The following is a 17,251-nucleotide window of genomic DNA, read 5'->3' as shown; positions in this document are numbered from 1 at the left end:
CCACTTAAACCATAGTGATAACATTTTCTTTGTAAATAAATTATTTATTATTAATTGAATTAATAATAAACAATAAATAATTATTACTGAATTAAATATATTGAGTCACAGAAAAATTCAGTAAATAATAATAGAGGTAATGCAAAAATTCAAGACAGTAGTAGAAAGTATATACAGTTGGGAAATGATGTATTTAAATAGGTGACATTCTGTGTGTTAACATTATCTGCTACTTTCTACTACTGATATTAATGTTCCCTTGGCTGTTATAGAAAAGAGAATCATAAGCCACTAGGCTCTGCCTGTTAGTAACTTCTAAAAAGTATAATTCAAAAATATGCTATAGGAACCATCAAAAATGACATTTGAAAACTAAGAGACAATAATCTCTGTATAGAATCTTTATTTTGCTGAAACTCAGGAATGGTGAACTGCTGTAGCAGCAGTTATAGCAGTTGTAGAATTAAAGAGTGATATCCTCCTTCCTTCCCAGACAACTGCAAAGTTTGAATATTAATTATCATATTACGTCTGGCCCAAATAAAGCATGCAGTAACACAATGAAATTGAAGACAAATGCTCATGGGAAATTTTATAGAGAAATTTCAAAATAGATACTCAGGGCTTTTGCCAGTATTATCATTATTATGAGATTTTTCCTGCTTCTGAGTGTCAAAGAGGGCCAACCATCTTATTCCTTTTGCATATTCCTCAATAGAACATTATCCCATGAAAGCAGATTTAAGATTATGAACTGAAATCTGAAACATTTAGGCTGAGCTGTGCTGAAGAAAAGGAAAGCACTGGTAAGTGCTTGTCATTAGTAAAAATTTTAATCTTGTTTCTTTCACTACAGCCTGGAGTGAGGCTCTTATAAACCCACAGAGCATTCTCTGCACCTGAGGATGTCTGAGTCATGGAGAGAGTCTAGTCTGAGAGCCAGGAACCATGTGTGTAGGGTTCTGGTCCTGGATCTTTGAATAGAGATGACCATCTATGTAACTAGTTTATGGATCGAAGAGAAAGTTTATGGATCTAAGACACCTTTTCTTTCTTATTTCATGGATTCCCCTAACCTTCTTCTTCAGCAGATTGTGGCACAAGTGTGTTTTCAAATGAGTCTTGTTCTCTAACTGTGAAAGACTAGCAGCCAGTCTTATATTGGACAAAATTTTTAAACTAGGAAATTGAAAATTACATCTGTACTAACTACCCTTCTCCTTTTACCAAACAGTCTTGGCCAATTGTGAATCACACCACCATCACCCCTTTGTAAAAGCCAGAAACTGAAGGGTCTCCTCTCATTTCTCTCATGCTTTATATCAAATCTGTAACTGAATTCTGTAGGCTTTATTTCCTAAATATCTTTAAAATCTCTTCACTTTTCTCCATCTTTACTATAAATAACCAATTTTGAGCTACCATCACTTATTTACTTGGATCGTTGCAATAAGGAAGTGAATGTTGTAATTTCTTAAGTTATGATTTTATGAGCATCTGAAAAGGCCTTGAAATTAGACATATTAGACTTTCAGATGATTGCTATGGAATAAGAAATGGTTAGATTTTAGAAGCCATCTTGTTGAGTCTGTCATTTAAAAATTAGGAAACTAAGGCCCCAGTGGAAAAGCCTCATCAAAAGTTACATAGTTATTTAGTGTCAAAGCCACAGATAGCTGTTCTTCAGAGTCCCAACCCCACATGCCCAGGTGAAGCTTGGTAGGGGGTTGGGGTGCGGGGGAGGAGAGGCAGACTATCATATTGATTAGTAACATAGTGTTTGGAATGGGGAGGCCTGACCTTGACCCTTGGTGCTGCCACTTACTAACTATATGGTCTTGGGTGATATTCTAAATCTCTCTGGTCTGTTTCTTTAGTATCTTTTCTTCAGGTATGCCATTCCTCCTCACCTTCTTCACGGGATTATTTTAAGTATCCAATGCTACAACATAAGGAAAGTACCTGGCATGGTGTTTGATGCCCACTAAGCATTCAATACGTCCTGAAGTCGTACTTCTCTCTTGTTCAAAATTCAAAAGGTTTAAAATATTAAAATGAATTTTTTTCAAATTGTGATCAAAATATTACACTGATTTCTAAAGTTTCACAGCTGGAAGGATCTTAAATCCAACATTTTAATTCTACAAATGAAGAAACTGAGGTCTAGATAAGTGAGATCATGTGTCCAAGTTTACATAGTTAATTGATGATGTGATGTGAACAGGAGAGACTCCAGTTCTACTGAGATCCTTTAGGAAGATACATGCCTACATTTCCCTCTTCCCTTGATCAATCTTATCAATGACTTGACATGCATAATCAGAATTTACTTTGAACTCTGCCAAGGAATCCTTTTGCATGATGCAGATAACAAATATCTTTGTAGCAGTTTGACAAAGTATAAATGACTTCTAATAAACCTTCACTGTGTACTATGTCAACAAACTTAGAAAGGTTATCTAGCTTCTGCAGGGAGTTAAATGAAATTTCCTTCAATCCATTTCATCTTTAAAATGTTGTGAATATTTATTTTACCACCTGTATAAAATAAGACATAAACTCAAAGTAAATTGGGGACTAACATTTAACAACCAGAGATGATGATTTTGCATTCTTTAGACGGATTTCATTTCATATTTTAAAACATACATGAAAATTCATACTGAACATGAAATAGACATTTATATAATTATGTGTGATAGAAGGGGAAAAATTACATGGGAATATGGGCAATATGCCTAGACCAGAGATCACTTTCTGAAAGGAGAATAACAAAATTTCTATGAGCTCAAAGTTTTCCATAAAATAGTCATAAAATAAAATTTGATTGATTCTCCAAGAAGTGGTTAACAGATGAGTGAAAAGCAGGTTTACTAAAATGGTAGCTGCACAAAATACTTTTGGCTGCATTTAATTACAATTACATTCAACTTAAAAAGTATCCTCATAAAATACATGTTTTTCCTAATGAATATTTGTTAATATACATTTTTTCCTTTCTAAATAGGGTGACCATAAAATTTATATCCCACAGAGACAAGCATAAACCAGGACTGTCCTGGGCAAACCACAGTATACGATAATCCTATCTCTGTTACGAATGTAACCAGTTAGAATAATGCATAGGGTTGACAAACTGGGACATGGGTGAAGTTTATTTTTGATGCCTTCCTCTTCCCCTTTCTTCACACTGTTCACCTATTCTGAGACTTTCTCTTCACTTTGCTCCAGGCTCTTTTTTTTTTTTTTTTTTTAATGGTACGCGGGCCTCTCACTGCTGTGGCCTCTCCCGTTGCGGAGCACGGGCTCCGGACGCGCAGGCTCAGCGGCCATGGCTCACGGGCCCAGCCGCTCTGCGGCATGCGGGATCTTCCCGGACCGGGGCACGAACCCGTGTCCCCTGCATCGGCAGGCGGACTCTCAACCACTGTGCCACCAGGGAAGCCCCTCCAGGCTCTTTTGACGCTCCTCCCATCCTGCCGTCTCTAGGTAGTGTTCCACATGCCACAGTTGTTCTCTGCAGGTGAAAGCCGCCATGGTCCCCCATGCTCAGTTTTCAGCTATGTACTGGAATCTGATCCAGTCAACCAATTCATACTATGTATAAATCATAACTTGGTCCAGAGGAAAAGCACATTAAAAATATTAAACAGCTCTGGGTTTGAATTGTGTTTCCCTACTCTGGCTGTGAGGCTCTGGACAAGTTTATAAGCTCTCCAAACTGTCTGTAGAAATATCTGGATGGTATCTATTTATTGGATTAAAGCAGTATGTCCAGTTAGAATGGGGTGAACTCTGCTAGATGCCCAACTGGGACAGCTGAAAAAAGAACAACTCTCCTTTCCTACCTTTTGTTTCTTTGCTTGGAGACAGCTGTAGTGCTCCAGGATCTGAGACATAGAGGAAGACATTGTCTGAGTGTAATTCTTACATTTTTAAATATTAATACTTGGCTTGACTATGGTCATCAGGTGCCAAGATGTTGAGTTAAATGTAGATTGTTGAGACTCACCAGAAGACAGAAAAGGATCTCCTAGGGAATTCCCAAGCTAAGATACAGGATTGGATTATGACGGAAAGATAAAGCAGGTGTTTTTTTCCTTTTTTAAATGATTCTTCAGAATGTTTATTTGGAGTTTTTTCCTTTTTTTGCTCCATTGCCCCAAAGACATCGAGACATTAATAAAATCTATAGTGTTGTATGGAACACTAATTTCTAAGTTATCATAGAACTGAAGGGGCTACTGTTACTAAAGTCATGACCTTGGCACCTAAAATAATACCTAATTAAAAAAAGTTTCTCAAGAATTAAATTAGATAATGCCAGTACCAAGTACATAACTGGTTGCTTAAACATAGATTTTCTTCCTCTAGCAACTCCCTATTTTTTACATCCTGAGTTTACATTTCAAGAGTAAGATACTGGAAAATAATCTAACAAGTCTCATAGTGTTTAACGAAGGACATTTCTGAGGGTCTGACAGGTTTTGGGGAGATACTTTTGGGCTTAGGGAGGGAAAACTGCCTTTTTGCTACCAAACCTTCTATTCTGAAATTTTTTTTAAATATACAGAAAAGATGGAAGGATTGTACAGTCTCTACCTAGATTCTACAATTAATATTTTGCTATGTTTGCTTAATCACATATCTCTCCATCTATCCTTATCTCTATCCGCCCATCAGTCTATCTTGGTTTTTGAACGAATTTCAAGTGAGTTGCAGACATCTGTATGCTTCACCCTAGACACTTCAGCATGCATATAATTAACTGATTCTACACTTATGTTTCCATTTTTAAGGTAAATTTAACCTACAGGGAAATGCATACATCTTAAGGGTAGCACTTGATGAGATTTAACAGATGCATAGACATGTGTAATCCAAACTCCTATCAAGATATTGAATATTACCGTGAATCCAGAACTTTTCTAAGTTAATACCTACTTCTACCCTTCATACTCAGTATGTAGCCATTATGATGATGTTTTTCAGCATTGATTAGTTTTTTTTTATAGAACTCCATATAAATGAATTTATATTATATGTACTCTTTGGTGTCTGAAACTCATCCATGTTGTTGTGAGTATCAGCAGTTCAGACTTTATTGCCAATAATAAAGAATTGCCTTTTAGGAGCCCCTTAAATTATAACTCAAAGACAATATATTTCTCTGTTCAAGGGTAAAGACAATTCACAGTATCTTTTATTTATTTATTTATTTATTTATTTTTTGCGGTACACGGGCCTCTCACTGCTGTGGCCTCTCCTGTTGCGGAGCACAGGCTCCAGGCGTGCAGGCTCAGCGGCCATGGCTCACGGGCCCAGCCACTCCGCGGCATGTGGGATCTTCCCGGACCGGGGCATGAACCCATGTCCCCCGCATTGGCAGGCGGACTCTCAACCACTGTGCCACCAGGGAAGCCCCACAGTATCTTTTAAACAAAATGGGAAAAAAGTTATAGGCAGATTTTTATCTGAATTCCCCTATATTAGGATATTCTATTTCAGGGTGTTTTTCTTAGTTGTTCCCTTAGGAATCCAACTTCTCCTTGTCCTTGTTACAATAAGAATTTGTTCCTGCAGTAAAGAACGTGATTATTTCATGGGGTTGAAAATGGACGGCCGTCCTTACTTATTATTTTTCTTTGTTCCCTGAATATACTTATCACGTACAGACAGCTGTGGCAATACACAGGGTGGAGAAGAGGAGAAAACTCAACATGTGTGCCTGTTTGCTTCTGTCATTAAGTTGATGTGGTAGTGTTGGGAGTATAGTCTCTTGACTGCACAAATTTTTTCATTAGTTCCAGTTCTAAACCACGGAAAGCTTATGTAAAGAAAGCTTGACAAAGACCATGTTTTGCAATTGACACTCATTGGGTATGGATAAACCTATGGAAGGAGTGGAAAAAGAGATAAGCAGACAATTACCACTGTCATTCCAAGGATATGAAATTGGCTCTAGTTAAAGCCTAAAGCCACTATTAAAAATATGTGCATGTGTGAAAAATTAAAGGAACGTTGTTGAGATGATTAACAAATGAAATAAAATGAAAAGAAACTCTAAAATCTGTTTCATTAAAGCCCATAGAAGCAATATAAATATTTTACCCAATAATGTCAGTGCTAGAGCAAATTGCCTACACTTGAAAGCAAAACTGGGGTGGAGGAGGGAAATAAAAAGGTAAAAAAAAATGCTGCAAGAAATTGTCTTAATCTCTCTGGCATAATTTTTGTCAAAACTTCCCCTTTACAAATAAAAGAAAACCAAACCAAACCTCCATATCCCTGCATCTACGTTTTTTGTTGTGTTTTTGTTTTTTCTGTTTTCTATCTTTGGGTGAAGTTATGTTCTTTTTAAAAATTTTTGGAATGTTTAAGAGAGATACTTTTTAAAAATACAATAAAAATAAATTACTATAAAAATGAAACATAAAAATTAAAAAATACAAGTCCAGAGGGTTGTTTTTTTAGATTAAAAAAAGTTTTATCATGGTAATTTAAAAAAAGTAGAAAATGAAAACATATAAAATGCCATGTATACATCATGCAGCTACAACAATTATCAACATTTTGCAATGTTACTTCCTCTATCTTTCCACTTCTTTTTCTAAATTATTTTAAAAACAAATACCAGGTACCGTAAATCCTTTAGAGCATATTCTAATGGCTAGTGACTTTTTTCATAAATGCATTGCCATTATAATAATTAATAATATCAACAATACCATCTAATGATCAGTCCATGTTCAATTTGCCACTTATCTAAAACATGTCTTTTTACAATTTGTTTAAATCAGAATCTAAACAAGGTCCAAATATTGCACTTGATTAATGTTTATATAAATTTTTTTTCCTCTCTGGCAGTTTCTGCATCCCTTTTTTCCTCTTGCCATTTATTTATTGAAAAAGACAGTAGGTCTGGAAGACTTTTTCACATTCTGGATTTGATTTTTATTAGATTAAACGGATATAAAAATCAGTCTATCAATAGCTATGAAAGTTTACAAACACATCCTTTGACTTCCTCTGCTTATCATGTTGTGGACCATTAGCTGACAGTCACGGGCAGCAGTGCTGACTTAATAAAGACAAGCGTTACTGTGTTTTGAAGGTTAATACGCCAAAAAGAAAGAGACGAACATGAACAAACCTATTCTTATATTTTAGTTCATATTTTATTGAGGTAACATTGGTTTATAACATTGTATGGGTTTCGTGTGTACAACATTATATTTGCCCTTCTGTATAGCCTGCATCCTGCTCACCACCAAAAATTTAGTTTCTCCCTGTCGCCATACAGTTGATCCCCTTTACCCATATCACCCCCCCACACACAGTTCATTCTTTTTTTCCCTTTTTTAAAGAAAATTTTTATTGGAGTATGGTTGATTTACAATGTTATGTTAGTTTCAGGTGTACAGCACAGTGAACCAATAAGGACCCACAGTTCATTCTTTAGAAAAACATTTACCCTTCCATTTACAGCTCCTAGAGAATTTACTGGTTGTTAGTAGCTTCTGTATCATAAGTTGATAAAGTGTTTAATTTCATAGGATAAATTTACACTTAACATTTTAAAACAAGCCAATATTTTCAATAAAGCAGAGTTCCCAATACAGAGTTATAATCTGAAAAATCATTGTCCTTCATAATAGGACTATAAAAAGTAAGATAGTCAATGAATTTGTTAATAGACATTCTCTTACAGATACGGTTAGTTTGATTTTCCTAAATATATAGTCTGTTAGGAAAAATATGGAGGGTGTATCCTCTCCCTTTTCATCCCCTCCCTGCCCTACTTCCTGTTGCTTGATATATTTTGTCCAGTTCCCCCTCTTTCAGTCTTCAATTGCCATAAATACACCATGGCTTTTATGTAACTCCAAAGCAGCAGATGGCACTCATAGTATTTTCACTATTACCTGGCAAAAATAAATTCCTTTGTTGTTCGTAAGACACTTATCAAAAAGATAAAGTGCATATACTTCCAAAGCAATGCTAACTTATCTGTAATTCTACAAAGACTTATCTTCACACCAGAAGTGTTAAAACAGAAACTCTATCACTTCAAAAAGTGCCAAATTAGAAATTTAGCTTTTGAGTTCAGAGCACAGAGCATTCACGCCCACCAAATTCACAGTGCCCAACAGTTTCATAACTTTCATTTCTAATAAAGTTGTTTCAAAAATGCATGCTAATTTTTTACATCTTGAATGTATGATTTATTGTAGTTAACTGGCTGTATAATGAGATTTTGCACGTAGATTGATCAGTGTATTGCTAGGTCAATCAGTATCATAAAAGGTTAAGAGTGAAAATATTAAAACCTGAATTAGCAGTTAAAACAGTGGAGCAGTGAGATGATAGAGGCAACAGCTGCTGTGTTTATTATAGTTTTGTCAGTCTATGTTTATGATAGTATTGGATGACATCATAAACAGTTCATAAATTATGTACATTCCCAGATTATTTCTTCTTGCAATATCATAAGCAATGGCTCTTTTACAATCACTGCACCTCTGTGTGTTTAAGGGGCCTTGCTGGGGGTAGTACTGTTTTTAGCAGAAACTCATTACATTGCAGACATTTCTAGAATTGGATATAAAAGCAAAGAAAAACCCTGGAGCAGAGATACCCAGCAAGAAGGAAACGTAGCAGAGAAAATTACTGGAAACAAGATCCCGACTAGCCAGAAGTCAATGGACACTGTACTCTTCCTGGCCTTGAGAAATGATGTGGTTGAAATAGATTGATATAGAGGCACAGAGAGTGGCTTATCTGTCTATTTAGTTTATGTCTGTCTCTCCCCACTGGAGTGTAAAAATCCATGGACATGGATTTTTGTCTATTTTATTTGTCACCAAATCCTCAGTGTTCGGCACATAGTACTCATTCAATAGAGTAAATATTGGTTGAATGGATGAATGAATGAATGCCTGTCCTTCTGAATGGATGGGTGGGAGGGACATCCCTTACACTTCAGGGACAAGTAGAGCACCACAAAACACTGCAAAGGGACTTGGCTATTGTAGCTTTTTACATTATATCCTCTCTTCAAACAATAGCAGTTTAAACATTTTTAGTTAACTTAAGAAATATCATTTTAGTCAAGAGAGACTTCCAACAAGTACTTTAAGTAACCAGTGGGTCCACTGGGCCCTATCTGTATCTGAGGGGGAAACTTTTAGGTTAGTAACAATACCGTTTTGTTTTGTTTGTCTCTTTGTTTTATTTAGGTTTTTGTTTTCATAAACAATCCATCCCTCACTTAACCAAGATAAAATGAATAATTGAGAACATGTTGATGTGTTCTTGAGAGAACATAAGGACTGGGCACAGTGCGGTGCAGCACAGGGTTATTTAGCCTTCCCAAATGGCTCTACGTCAGGCAGATAGTAAATGAAGATTTGGAGTCTGCAAAAGCACTTGAGGACAGTAACAGTGATATTGGGCAGGACCTCAGTGTTTCATATTGTTACCAAATGCAAGTGAGGCCAAACAAACCGAAACATCTGAGTTTGGAGCAGAGAAATTTTTATTGCAGGGCCATGCAAGGAGAATGGGTAGCTCATGCCCCCCCAAACCCTGAACTCCCAGAGGGTTTCAGCAAAGCATTTTTAAAGGCAAGGTGAGGGAGAGGCGTGGTTGACTGTTGCAGACTTCTTGGTGTAGGAATCCTTTGTTCTTGCAGCTGTCCACGTAGCTCAGGTCACGATGTTCCTGTAAACTTTCAGCAAGACAAATTTTCTTCTCTGTTCTTCAACTTTTTATTTCTATATGAATGAAAAAGCGTTATACCCTTAAAGGTCAGAGCCTTGAGAATGGGCTATCCTGTATATATCACGCTATAGGCAACATTCTTAACTCAAAGCAGTAGCGATAGAATACAAAGGTTAAAGTAAAAGAAACAGATCTAATATGGAGTCAGATTTGTTCTTCCCTATTACAATATAGTTACACACGTCTTTTGATATTCCGATATTCTTCAGTCACAGCAGTTGCTGAAGGAGAGCTGTTAAGCGCAGGGGAGTAATAAGCAAGTCTTGTTCTGCACATCCACCGTATACCCCTTATTTTGCCAACAATTTGACCATAGTTCCCTAATTGTTCTAACTTTATTTTTGCTTTAATTCTCTACCCTCCTTAATTTCCATCATTAATGGCATTGTTTCTGGGATATGAGCTGGTAATTAACATGTGAGCTTCTTCAAGTTGAGATTTAACAGTCTTACATCCTATCTTGTCATCTACCCAAGCCTCTAATAGCACAACAAGGTGGCACAAAACAACTAAGAATATCTAACTTTCTAATTTCTGAATGATATGGAAAATACAATGAAATCCATCCAGGAATAAGTGACCGTATTACATGATTGACAGAATGGAAAATAGGCTAAAAGTTAATGTGATTTCCTTAGTGGGATTTCAGATTTAAAATATGAATACCTCTTTGGGTAGAAATATGGATGTCATGACTCTACCATGAACTTAGATATTTTTTCATGTTTATTTCATGTTTAATATCAAGTATGTTAGTGTATAACCTGTTTCTATACATCTCTGTGTATACAGGTCAGTTTCAGATCATTTCCAGGATACACACACATATCACACACACACACACACACACACACACACACACACACAAATAAAATGAATAGGTTCAATCAAATTAACAAAATTTAATTCACACACTAAATTCCTATTGTTCAGTAAGGAGCATGGTTACAAACAGTCCAAATTCATTCTGGATTATAGGTAAACAAGAGCTACTTTAAAATACTCTGTCTTTTCATTCAAAAATAATGGATGTTTTTATTCACATCTTCTGTTACACATCTGAATTAGTGTTTGTAGTTTTCTTCATAATGGTCTATGTTTTGTTTGTGTTGTTTGGTGATTGACATCTTTTTCATCATGGTTTCTCTTTTTATATAAGGAAGATATTGATTTTTGCATGCAGATGTTGTGGCCAGTCACTTTTGTGGATATCTCATATGGGTTCTAATTATTTTAATATAGTCTCTTGGGATTTTTATATAAACAGTCATATTATGTGCCAAAAATAATAAATTTGACTAATTTCTAATGCTATGTCATTTCCCCTTGCCCCATGGTTTTTGAGTGGTGGCCATGTGATTTAGCCATGGCTGTGTGTTTCTACCTGGGAATGTAAATCTTGTGGAAGGAAAGCAAAGGGAAAGACAGAGGAGAGGTTATTTGCTGTAGCTGCAGAGGGCTTGAGAGCCCAGTGATATAATGATGACTGTCTGATGACACTGGGGGCCTCCTGAACAGATCATTTCTTTAAAAGGATCTAAGCTTTCTGCCTTCCTTAATTTCCTTCCAAAGGATCCTGACTGGGGGGTGTGGGTGGGGACTGGAGTAGAGGATGGAGATGCAATAAAGGCAGAATTTAGAAAATGATGATTAAATTTGGAGCAGGAAAGGATGTTTGGATTAGCTCAGTAGTAGGGAATAGATTAGAATGACCGGTCAGAGAAGATTAGAGAGGGCTTTAGATCATGAATCTTAGACTAAGAAAATAGCCTATGGGCTTTATGAGCATATGGTGATTTTTCATAAAAGTGTGAGTTAAAAATTACTTTTAACAGACTGTGAAAATAGAACTTACCTTAATTTCAGTGGAAATTGAGAATAATTGAACAGGGGTCAAATACCTACTTTGGGTCCTGCAGGACTGCCTACTGCAGAACATGCTAACAGATCGGAAATGTATTGCTACCAGTGTTGTGAATGCCCACTTCCATTTTTTAAATGTGTGGGAGTGAAAATACTAGAGGGAGAGAGTTTCTTGGGACAGGGGTGTCTGTGCATTATATGTCCACCTGTCCCCTACCATGGGGGAGAGCTAGGGACTGTGTCCGGGGAACTGCAGTCAGCAGTCCTAGTAGAGGAACTTTGAAAAGCCAATAAAAGTGCCTCCCAAGTGCGAGAAATGAATCAAAATGAAACAGTGCTTGTGCATGCATTACATCCAGAAGAAGGAACACCTCTAATAGCATGTGATACTACACTGCTTATCTCTAATTACCTTTTATTCGTGGTCCTGGTTCTTGAGGTGTCAGACAACCAGGAACAGAAGGTGAAAGAGGAGTAGAGGAGAAGCAAAAATGTCCCCATCCGCCATTGCAGGCTTAAGTCTGATGCAGATGCTCTCAGGGGCAGGGGGATGGGGGAAGGTTTTTAAATGGTATTCAACCAGATTGAGACAGTTTGTCACTAAAGGGCCTTACAAATTTGGGGGGATCTGCCTGCGACTTGTGGCGGACTCAGGGAAAGAATTAGTTCGTGAGCATATTTGAAGGTAGAGTGGGAGAAAGAATAAAGGTGTTCTCTGTTTGTATCCTATTGAGTCCAGAGGATTCAATGAAATATTTACATATTGTTGTATGAGGGGAAAGTTTACTATGAGGACACATGGGAAATAAGAAAATCAGGATATAATAACAGCTAGCTAGGAATGAGTTTTTTAAATCCTAAAGCTGGCAGCAGCAACAGAAAGAACTGGACAGATGTGAGAGAGATTTAAAGGATACATTATTGTATTTTTTATTTTTTGATGATGGCTAACTGAATCGAACAAGAAAATAGAAGATTAAAAGATTGCTTTGAAGTTTCAAGCCTGGAATAATGGTGGTACTATTTACAGAAAGAGAGTAATCAAAAGGGACTCATTATGGAACAAATGAGGAATAAAAGGGAAAAAAGGAATGTGTTTTGGAAAATGAAACTAAATAATAAAAAGGGAAATATTCGAACGTCTTTGAAATCAGAACAATGTAGGAGCAGGTCAGTCTTCATAGAAGACTAGTGATAGAAGATAGTGATAAAGGGAAATCGTTTACCACAGAACTTGTAACATCTCTGACACTATCTACAAATCCCGAATAACAACAACAACTATAATAATAATTTATGTCATTGATACTTGGGGGAATACTAATAGAATTACTGAGGGCTTACTATGTGCCATGTACTATGGTGTGCCTTAAATGCATCACCTTATTTAGTTCATATAACAGCATTCTTAGGTTTATAGCATTATTATACTTACTTTAAGGAGAAGGAATAGGAGAATTACTGAGTTTAAGGAACTTGCTGAAGTCTTTTATTTACCATTATTTAAATATCCTGGTACTGATGATATCCAAAAGGGATTATCAGATATAGAAATGATCCATTTCCCAAATAAATCAGCAGATAAGGAAATAATCTCCCATGTATAGAATTTCAGTCACAATGATGACTAGTAATTGACTAGCATTTTCTACCCTTATGGTCTGTTTGCTTCTGTTGTTGGAAATTCAAAAATTTCCTTTCTGTTACTTGCTTTTTAAAAATAGTGTATTGTGATTTTGGTTTTCATGTTCTGATTTATCGTTTTTCATGCAGCTATTGTTTTCTCTAAACTTGCTGCCCCATTTCGTTTTTCTCAAATATAAGCTTTTTATTTTAGAACAGTTTTAAATATATAGAATTATTGGGAAGATAGTACAGAGAGCTCCAGTAGACCGCATATCTACCTTCCTCTACTGTTAATTTCACACATTTGTGTGGTACATTTGTTACAATTAATGAACAAATATTGATACATTATTATTAACTAAAGTCCATACCTCATTCACATTTCCTTAGTTTTTCCCTAATGTCCTTTTTTTGTTCAGATGGGCTCAGTATATTATTTATATTACATTTAGTTGTCATGTCTCCTTGGGGTCCTCTAGACTGTGACAATTTCTCAGATGTTTCTTGTTTTGGATGACCTTGACAGTTCTGTATGGATAGGTATTGTTTTTGCATGTTTCTGAATTTGGGTTTGTCTGATATTTATCTCATGACTAGACTGGTGTTATGGTTTCTCAGGGATAAGAACACAAAGGCAAAGTGCCCTTTTCATCATATCATATCAAGGGGCTATCAGTTTGACATCACTTTGATGTTGCTCTTGATCCCCTGGTTGAGGTAGTGTTTGTCAAATTTCTCCACTGTAAAGTTACTCTTTTATTTACTGTTTTCCATATTTATTCTTTGGAAGAATGTCACTAGGTGCCGCCCATTAATGTAATGGGGAGTTATGCTCCTCCCTCCTTGAGAGCAGAGTATCTACATAAATTGTTTGGAATTCTTTTCCATGGAAGATTTGTCTCTCCTCTCCAGTTTTTAAAAATTAATTCCATCATTTATTTATATCAGTATGGACTGATGGATATTCATTACTGCACCTTATTCTCCCACACCCTTCAGTGAGATTTCATACATTTGTAACACATTTAGATTCTTTTGTCATACTAATATACTAGTCTGCATTCCATACTAACATCTACCAACCTCTTAAGTGATTTTTAAAAAAATTTACATACATTAAGGTTTACTTTTTGTTTTGTAATGTTCTATGAGTTTTGTTTAATATCTTATATTGACCACTGTAGTATCATAAAGATACTGCCCTAAACAATACTGCTTCACTGACCTAAAAAATCCTTTGTGCTTCACTTGTTCAACCCTTCCCAACATGTTATTTTTCTATATCAGTTATCTCAGTTCTTTGAAAAAAATTCAAGACCTATAATTAATTTATCTTTATATGAGTGTGTGTGTATGTAATACACATGCACACATATGTATGTATATTTGTACACAGGTAACAAATTGGTTGCACCTTTTTAGTAATGTAGGAATCACTTTAACTTCACTGCTAACTATGAACAGAAAGTGATATTCCCACTTACAAAGTTATCAAAGTGTCAAGAATATTGGTACCATCATCACATGATGAAGTATGTTTGTGAGCTTAACCACTGAAGGATATTGTATTACCTAATCTGTGTCACAAATCTGGTGAAAAACCTTCCGATTGGAAAAGTTTAATGATATCATTCTGTTTATTCCAAGGGATTGATGCTGAGTCATAGAAAAACAGACATCAAACACATGTTTTTTTCATGTCCCCCCAAAGGCTTCATTCTCATGCCATTATTGTTTAGTATTTATTAACAATTATCTAATTGTCTTCAGGTGTTATAAATGAGACCCTAGGGCTAAAGATAGATAATTCAAGAACATGATCAATTTGCAACATGTAGGAAGAACTAAAGCGCAAATGGCAATTATTCAGGACCTATCAGTGTATAACTAAAATGATGCTCAGTAATTGCCCAGTCAATTTGCCAAAATTGATCTCTGAATCTTCTACACTGCTGCACTTTTTATTCTTTTAAAAAGCCAGAGATAACCTTAGTCCTGTATTTAGTATCACGTTTTCATTATCTTTAAGAAGAAACTGATGAAGCGGGCTAAAGTTTCCTTGGGAGAAGTTCACACGGGATTTGTAAAAGTGCTCTGGGCTACTCATTACTGGGCACCAATGAGAAGCAAGTTTTTCATTGAATGTTGAAAAACTGTGTACTTAAATCTGGTTCTGCCGCTTTCTAGCTATGTTACTTGGGGCAAGTCATTTAATGCTCTAGTTTTATCAGTAAAATTGAAATAATAATACCTAGCTCATAGAACTATTTATCTGTTTATTCATACAGTCAATAGATATTTGTTGAATGCCTCCTGTATGTCAGATGTGTTTGATAGGCCCTGGAAATACAGAAAGGATCAAGAAACGTAGGTTCCTATCTTCATGAAGCTTTTATCCTGGTTAAGAAAATAGACATTGTACAAATAATCAATTGCCTTTGTGAAAAATATTACATAGAATAGATTTATAGCATATTATGAGTTTTATGTTGTGAGGAACACAATTTAACATACAAAAATACATAATTTGTTGTACATATTTGTTGCTCAAAAGATGTGAATACCATCTACCATTACCACTTAGGTATTCATTTATTGAGCTTGCAGTTATTGTCATCTTCTACATGGTAGTGGAATGTGTATGAACAGGCACCATGTGTGTTTGTTACAATTAATGAACCTACATTGATATATTGTAATCACCCAAAGTCCATAGCTTACCTTAGGCTTCACTCCTGGTGTTGTATATGATGTGGGTTTAGATAAATGTATAATGACATGTAGCCATCATTATAGTATCATACAGATTATTTTCATACCCTAAAGATCCTCTGTGTTCCATTTTATTCATCTCTACCCTCCAACTCAGCTCCTGGCAGTCTTTTTACTGCCTTCATATTTTTGCATTTCCAGAATGTCATTTTATTGAAATCATACAGTATATAGACTTTTAAGATTGGCTTCCTTTACTTAGTAATATGCATTTACAATTCCACCATGTCTTTTCATGGCTGGATAACTCATTTATTTTTAGTGCTGAATGATATTCCAGTTTCTGGATGTAGCACAGTTTATGTTATAGTTTTCCCATAGATACTTTTGGGTTTTCTATGCAGACAATTATATCTCCTGTGAAAAATGACAATTTTTGTTTCTTTCCAATTTTTATTATTTGATTTCATTTTTTTCTTACTTTATCACATTGATTAAAACTTTAAAAATTACATATCAAATTTTGTAATCATGATTATACCAGAAGAGTCAAAGGGTTTAGTATAATTTGTCTAATATTATCTGGTTTAATGTGTTTTAGAGGGAGAAATGATTTTTCAGTAGGTTTTTTCATCTTTTTATTATTTTATTTAATTATTCTTGAATCAATTTTTATAATTTCTATTTTTTCCCAAAGTTGTTTATTTCATATGTTTTCAATTCTTGACAAATCATTATCATATTACTTCTAATTTCTATATTATGTACCCATTTTCCTTTCTGATATTCTTTATTAGTGCCTTTTTTCCTTGAACAGTACTTGTACAGATTTGTTACTTTTTAAATTTTTCTCTAAGACTTCCTTTGGTTTTATTGATATTCTCTATTCCTTTGTTTTTATATCAATAATATCTTTTGTATCTGATCATTTTTTTCTTCTGTTTTATTTATGTATACAATATCTTTTAGATTCTTAAAATTAGCTCAGCTTCCAAAAATATATCCCTGTGCTATTGCAGAACTGATGATTTTATTCACCATCGTCCCCAGGTAGAGTTCCGGCTCCTTATCCAGGTATGCAAACCTGATCTTTCCCATCTCTAGTCTCATCCTTTGCCCTTCCAAATTTAGTTCTCCACAGGCCTCATGCCCTTCCTTCTACCTGTAATTTTGGTCACCTTTTCCTTTCCCGAACAATCCTACAAACCCTTCAGGATTGATCTTAGGAATTCTCACTAAACCCTCGTTTGGACTAAGGGCTCCACCT

This window comes from Hyperoodon ampullatus, assembly GCF_949752795.1.
Source record: "Hyperoodon ampullatus genome assembly, chromosome: 9".
In the NCBI taxonomy this organism is placed as follows: domain Eukaryota; kingdom Metazoa; phylum Chordata; class Mammalia; order Artiodactyla; family Ziphiidae; genus Hyperoodon; species Hyperoodon ampullatus.
This window is presented reverse-complemented; position numbering follows the sequence as displayed.